The sequence below is a fragment of the Argopecten irradians genome, unplaced genomic scaffold (assembly GCF_041381155.1).
Source record: "Argopecten irradians isolate NY unplaced genomic scaffold, Ai_NY scaffold_0021, whole genome shotgun sequence".
Lineage (NCBI taxonomy): Eukaryota > Metazoa > Mollusca > Bivalvia > Pectinida > Pectinidae > Argopecten > Argopecten irradians.
The window spans coordinates 91994-100000 of record NW_027187488.1 but is presented as its reverse complement, the minus strand read 5'-3'; positions in this window follow the sequence as shown (position 1 = coordinate 100000).

The following is an 8007-nucleotide window of genomic DNA, read 5'->3' as shown; positions in this document are numbered from 1 at the left end:
CCTACTAGGCACTCTGGGTGCCGAATCTCATGCACAAATTTTTATCGGCCCAACATTGCCCCAGCCTGGCCGTTTCTGCCTCTCTAACTCACGCGGACAATTTTGTCGACCTGCCGTTTTCCTGGGGACTTCTCCCCTACTAGGCACTCTGGGTGCCGAATCTCATGCACAAATTTTTATCGGCCCAACATTGCCCCAGCCTGGCCGTTTCTGCCTCTCTAACTCACGCGGACAATTTTGTCGACCTGCCGTTTTCCTGGGGACTTCTCCCCTACTAGGCACTCTGGGTGCCGAATCTCATGCACAAATTTTATCGGCCCAACATTGCCCCAGCCTGGCCGTTTCTGCCTCTAACTCACGCGGACAATTTTGTCGACCTGCCGTTTTCCTGGGGACTTCTCCCCTACTAGGCACTCTGGGTGCCGAATCTCATGCACAAATTTTTATCGGCCCAACATTGCCCGCCTGGCCGTTTCTGCCTCTCTAACTCACGCGGACAATTTTGTCGACCTGCCGTTTTCCTGGGGACTTCTCCCCTACTAGGCACTCTGGGTGCCGAATCTCATGCACAAATTTTCATCGGCCCAACATTGCCCCAGCCTGGCCGTTTCTGCCTCTAACTCACGCGGACAATTTTGTCGACATGCCGTTTTCCTGGGGACTTCTCCCCTACAAGGCATTCTGAGTGACACTCTCATGCACAGACACATGTTTCAGGCCGTCTCGGGCGGGTCCGTACGCCCATGGAGCTGTCGCGTACAAATTTTCATCGGCCAATTTTTCCCCGGCCCGACATTGCCCCAGCCTGGCCGTTTCTGCCTCTAACTCACACGGACAATTTTGTCGACCTGCCGTTTTCCTGGGGACTTCTCCCCTACAAGGCATTCTGAGAGTGACACTCGACACTCGCATGCACAGACACATGTTTCAGGCCGTTTCGGGCGGGTCCGTACGCCCATGGAACTCCGTACGCCCATGGATGTTAGAGGCAGAAACGGCCAGGCTGGGGGCAATGTCGGGCCGGGGAGAAAAAATTGGCCGATGAAAATTTGTACGCGACAGCTCCATGGGCGTACGGACCCGCCCGAGACATGTGTTCTGTGCATGATCAGTGACCTGTAGATGAAAAAACGGCATGTGACAAAAATTGTTTGTTAGAGAAGTGGAAACTGGAAAAAAAAAATTTGTGCGATGAATTCCCCAGGAAAACGGCAGTCGACAAAATTGTCCGCGTGATTTAGAAGGCAGAAACGGCCAGGCTGGGGCAATGTTGGGCCGATGAAAAATTTTGTGCATGAGATTCGGCACCCATAGTGCACCCAAGAGTGCCTAGTAGGGAGAAGTCCCCAGGAGAAAAACGGCAGGTCGACAAAATTGTCCGCGTGAGTTAGAGGCAGAAACGGCCAGGCTGGGGCAAATGTTGGGCCGATGAAAATTTGTGCAAGAGATTCGGCACCCAGAGTGCCTAGTAGGGGAGAAAAGTCCCCAGGAAAAACGGCAGGTCGACAAAATTGTCCGCGTGAGTTAGAGGCAGAAGCAAACGGGCCAGGCTATGGGCAATGTTGGGCCGATGAAAAATTTGTGCATGAAGATTCGGTCACCCAGAGTGCCTAGCGGGGGACAGAAGTCCCCAGGAAACGGCCAGGTCGACAAAATTGTCCGCGTGAGTTAGAGGCAGAAAACGGCCAGGCTGGGGGCAATGTTGGGCCGATTGCAAAATTTGTGCATGAGATTCGGCACCCCAGAAGTGGCATAGGGGGGGAGAAAGTCCCCAGGGAAAAAGTCGGCAGGTCGACAAAATTGGTCGCGCGTGAGTTTGAGAGTGAGAGGCAGAAAACGGCCAGGCTGGGGCAATGTTGGGCCGATGAAAATTTGTGCATGAGATTCGGCACCCAGAAGTGCCTAGCGGGAAGTCCCCAGAGCGGTCCGAACATCGAAAATTTAAAATTGGTCCGCGTCGACAAAATTGTCCGCGTGAGTTAGAGAGGCAGAAAAATGGCCAGGCTGGGGCAATGTTGGGCCGATGAAAAAATGCATGAGATTCGGCACCCAGAGAAACATGAGCTGCCTAGTAGGGAGAAGTCCCCAGGAAAAAAACGGCAGGTCGACAAAATTGTCCGCGTGAGTTAGAGGCAGAAACGGCCAGGCTGGGGCTGGGGCAATGTTGGGGCCCTAAAATTTGGATGAAAATTTGTGCATGAGATTCGGCACCCAGAGTGCCTAGCGGGGGGAGGTCCCCAGGGGGAAACGGCAGGTCGACAAAATTGTCCGCGCAGAGTTAGAGAGGCCAAAAAAGACGGCCAGGCATGGGGCCGAGATATTCACCAATTGTGCCTAGCGGGGGGAGAAGTCCCCTCGGGAAACGGTAGGTCGACAAAATTGTCCGCGTGGTTAGTGCAGAAAACGGCCAGCTCGGGCAATGTTGCGGCCGAATGAATATTTGGTGCCTGAGATTCGGCACCATTGTGCCCTTGAGGAGAAGTATGTCCCCTGGGAAACGGTAGGTCGACAAAAATTCGACCAAAAAATTGCAAGTGTTCCCTCCGCGCTGTAGAGACAGAAATGACAGTTTGCCGTGCACGGGGAGAAAGTCCCCGGTAAAAACGACAGTTCTGTGGTAGGACTTCTCACCGAGTGTGGTCAGGAAATTTCCGTCAGGAGGGTTTCCTCCATCGGATTTTCATTGCTGACACGCGCCCCCTGCAGCCGAGGGCTTGGCCGTTATGTTGAATGGACCTGGAAAAGTCCACAAACGGCACATGGGAGATATTCACACCCTAATGAAAGCTTGACCCCAGTTTGTCTTGGTGCTAAAAAATATTTTTTTTATCAAGCCTTTCATAGATGATCTGTTTGTATTTGATGATTTATAATGTTATTCCAAAGAAAACTGCCAAATATGAACCAAATCGCATGAAAAATGAAAGAGTTATATCAATTTTTCTAAAATGAGGCCGCGATCCCAAACCATGAAAGATCCCCATTTTCAGACATGGTAAAAAAATTGGAGATTTTTTTATTTCTGGATCAATCTCAATAAAACTTGGTATTATTATTCGATATAAGGTTCCGAATGAGAATATGTAAAAGAAATTAGAGTATCACTTAATTTAACAAAAATTTCTTCATAGAACCTATGTGATGCACACAAGACCTTACACTATAATATTACAGAGGAGGAAAAAAACATTTTTTTTGATTAAGCCTGTTATATAATAACTGGCTTGTTTTCCTGATTCCTAATGTCATTCCAAAGAAAACTACCAAATATGACCCGGATTGAATCAGAAATGAAGACTTTATATCAATTTTTGCTCACCCAAAACCCTATGTTAAGCTTGACCTCGGGTTGAAAATTCACCAAAGCTTCTCAAATCATTAGTTTTAGTGGAAATGGCCTATAAATTCGCACGATTGATGTCTGTTTCATACTAAATAAGTAGCATGCAAGATAAATTGTGAAATCACTAAAGTGCATTTGAAGACAATCAACAGTCAAGCCTATACATGGGATATATTCACACCCTAAGGTAAGCTTGACCCCAGTTTGTCTTGGTGCTGAAAAATACTTTTTTTTTATCAACCCTTTCATAGATGATCTGTTTGCATTTTATGATTTATAATGTTATTCCAAAGAAAACTGCCAAATATGAACCAAATCGCATGAAAAATGAAAGAGTTATATCAATTTTTCAAAAATGAGGCCGCGATCCCAAACCATGACAGATCCCCATTTTCAGACATGGTAAAAAGTTTGGAGAATTTTTTATTTCTGGATCAATCTCAATAAAACTTGGTATTATTATTCGATATAAGGTTCCGAATGAGAATATGTAAAAGAAATTAGAGTATCACTTAATTTAACAAAAATTTCTTCATAGAACCTATGTGATGCACACAAGACCTTACACTATAATATTACAGAGGAGGAAAAAAAACAGTTTTTTTTATTAAGCCTGTTATATAATAACTGGCTTGTTTTCCTGATTCCTAATGTCATTCCAAAGAAAACTACCAAATATGACCCGGATTGAATCAGAAATGAAGACTTTATATCAATTTTTGCTCACCCAAAACCCTATGTTAAGCTTGACCTCGGGTTGAAAATTCACCAAAGCTTCTCAAATCATTAGTTTTAGTGGAAATGGCCTATAAATTCGCACGATTGATGTCTGTTTCATACTAAATACGTAGCATGCAAGATAAATTGTGAAATCACTAAAGTGCATTTGAAGACAATCAACAGTCAAGCCTATACATGGGAGATATTCACACCCTAAGGTAAGCTTGACCCCAGTTTGTCTTGGTGCTGAAAAATATTTTTTTTTTATCAAGCCTTTCATAGATGATCTGTTTGTATTTTATGATTTATAATGTTATTCCAAAGAAAACTGCCAAATATGAACCAAATCGCATGAAAAATGAAAGAGTTATATCAATTTTTCTAAAATGAGGCCGCGATCCCAAACCATGAAAGATCCCCATTTTCAGACATGGTAAAAAAATTGGAGATTTTTTTATTTCTGGATCAATCTCAATAAAACTTGGTATTATTATTCGATATAAGGTTCCGAATGAGAATATGTAAAAGAAATTAGAGTATCACTTAATTTAACAAAAATTTCTTCATAGAACCTATGTGATGCACACAAGACCTTACACTATAATATTACAGAGGAGGAAAAAAACATTTTTTTTTATTAAGCCTGTTATATAATAACTGGCTTGTTTTCCTGATTCCTAATGTCATTCCAAAGAAAACTACCAAATATGACCCGGATTGAATCAGAAATGAAGACTTTATATCAATTTTTGCTCACCCAAAACCCTATGTTAAGCTTGACCTCGGGTTGAAAATTCACCAAAGCTTCTCAAATCATTAGTTTTAGTGGAAATGGCCTATAAATTCGCACGATTGATGTCTGTTTCATACTAAATACGTAGCATGCAAGATAAATTGTGAAATCACTAAAGTGCATTTGAAGACAATCAACAGTCAAGCCTATACATGGGAGATATTCACACCCTAAGGTAAGCTTGACCCCAGTTTGTCTTGGTGCTAAAAAATATTTTTTTTTATCAAGCCTTTCATAGATGATCTGTTTGTATTTTATGATTTATAATGTTATTCCAAAGAAAACTACCAAATATGAACCAAATCGCATGAAAAATGAAAGAGTTATATCAATTTTTCAAAAATGAGGCCGCGATCCCAAACCATGACAGATCCCCATTTTTAGACATGGTAAAAAGTTTGGAGAATTTTTTATTTCTGGACCAATCTCAACAAAACTTGGTATTATTATTCGATATAAGGTTCCGAATGAGAATATGTAAAAGAAATTAGAGTATCACTTAATTTAACAAAAATTTCTTCATAGAACCTATGTGATGCACACAAAACCTTACACTATAATATTACAGAGGAGGAAAAAAAACATTTTTTTTTATTAAGCCTGTTATATAATAACTGGCTTGTTTTCCTGATTCCTAATGTCATTCCAAAGAAAACTACCAAATATGACTCGCATTGAATCAGAAATGAAGACTTTATATCAATTTTTGCTCACCCAAAACCCTATGTTAAGCTTGACCTCGGGTTGAAAATTCACCAAAGCTTCTCAAATCATTAGTTTTAGTGGAAATGGCCTATAAATTCGCACGATTGATGTCTGTTTCATACTAAATAACTAGCATGCAAGATAAATTGTGAAATCACTAAAGTGCTTTGAAGACAATCAACAGTCAAGCCTATACATGGGAGATATTCACACCCTAAGGTAAGCTTGACCCCAGTTTGTCTTGGTGCTAAAAAAATTTTTTTTTATCAAGCCTTTCATAGATGATCTGTTTGTATTTTATGATTTATAATGTTATTCCAAAGAAAACTACCAAATATGAACCAAATCGCATGAAAAATGAAAGAGTTATATCAATTTTTCAAAAATGAGGCCGCGATCCCAAACCATGACAGATCCCCATTATTAGACATGGTAAAAAAGGTTGGAGAAATTTTTTATTTCTGGATCAATCTCAACAAAACTTGGTATTATTATTCGATATAAGGTTCCGAATGAGAATATATAAAGAAATTAAAATATCACTTAATTTAACAAAAATTTCTTCATAGAACCTATGTGATGCAATCATGACCTTACACTATAATATTACAGAGGATGAAAAAAAAAGATTTTTTTTTATTAAGCCTGTTATATAATAACTGGCTTGTTTTCCTGATTCCTAATGTCATTCCAAAGAAAACTACCAAATATGACTCGCATTGAATCAGAAATGAAGACTTTATATCAATTTTTGCTCACCCAAAACCCTAAGTTAAGCTTGACCTCGGGTTGAAAATTCACCAAAGCTTCTCAAATCATTAGTTTTAGTGGAAATGGCCTATAAATTTGCACGATTGATGTCTGTTTCATACTAAATAACTAGCATGCAAGATAAATTGTGAAATCACTAAAGTGCATTTGAAGACAATCAACAGTCAAGCCTATACATGGGAGATATTCACACCCTAAGGTAAGCTTGACCCCAGTTTGTCTTGGTGCTGAAAAAATATTTTTTTTTATCAAGCCTTTCATAGATGATCTGTTTGTATTTTATGATTTATAATGTTATTCCAAAGAAAACTACCAAATATGAACCAAATCGCATGAAAAATGAAAGAGTTATATCAATTTTTCAAAAATGAGGCCGCGATCCCAAACCATGACAGATCCCCATTATTAGACATGGTAAAAAGGTTTGGAGAAATTTTTATTTCTGGATCAATCTCAACAAAACTTGGTATTATTATTCGATATAAGGTTCCGAATGAGAATATATAAAAGAAATTAAAATATCACTTAATTTAACAAAAATGTCTTCATAGAACCTATGTGATGCAATCATGACCTTACACTATAATATTACAGAGGAGGAAAAAAAAGATTTTTTTTTATTAAGCCTGATATATAATAACTGGCTTGTTTTCCTGATTCCTAATGTCATTCCAAAGAAAACTACCAAATATGACTCGCATTGAATCAGAAATGAAGACTTTATATCAATTTTTGCTCACCCAAAACCCTAAGTTAAGCTTGACCTCGGGTTGAAAATTCACCAAAGCTTCTCAAATCATTAGTTTTAGTGGAAATGGCCTATAAATTTGCACGATTGATGTCTGTTTCATACTAAATAACTAGCATGCAAGATAAATTGTGAAATCACTAAAGTGCATTTGAAGACAATCAACAGTCAAGCCTATACATGGGAGATATTCACACCCTAAGGTAAGCTTGACCCCAGTTTGTCTTGGTGCTGAAAAATATTTTTTTTTTATCAAGCCTTTCATAGATGATCTGTTTGTATTTTATGATTTATAATGTTATTCCAAAGAAAACTACCAAATATGAACCAAATCGCATGAAAAATGAAAGAGTTATATCAATTTTTCAAAAATGAGGCCGCGATCCCAAACCATGACAGATCCCCATTATTAGACATGGTAAAAAGGTTGGAGAAATTTTTATTTCTGGATCAATCTCAACAAAACTTGGTATTATTATTCGATATAAGGTTCCGAATGAGAATATATAAAAGAAATTAAAATATCACTTAATTTAACAAAAATTTCTTCATAGAACCTATGTGATGCAATCATGACCTTACACTATAATATTACAGAGGATGAAAAAAAAGATTTTTTTTTATTAAGCCTGTTATATAATAACTGGCTTGTTTTCCTGATTCCTAATGTCATTCCAAAGAAAACTACCAAATATGACTCGCATTGAATCAGAAATGAAGACTTTATATCAATTTTTGCTCACCGAAAACCCTAAGTTAAGCTTGACCTCGGGTTGAAAATTCACCAAAGCTTCTCAAATCATTAGTTTTAGTGGAAATGGCCTATAAATTTGCACGATTGATGTCTGTTTCATACTAAATAACTAGCATGCAAGATAAATTGTGAAATCACTAAAGTGCATTTGAAGACAATCAACAGTCAAGCCT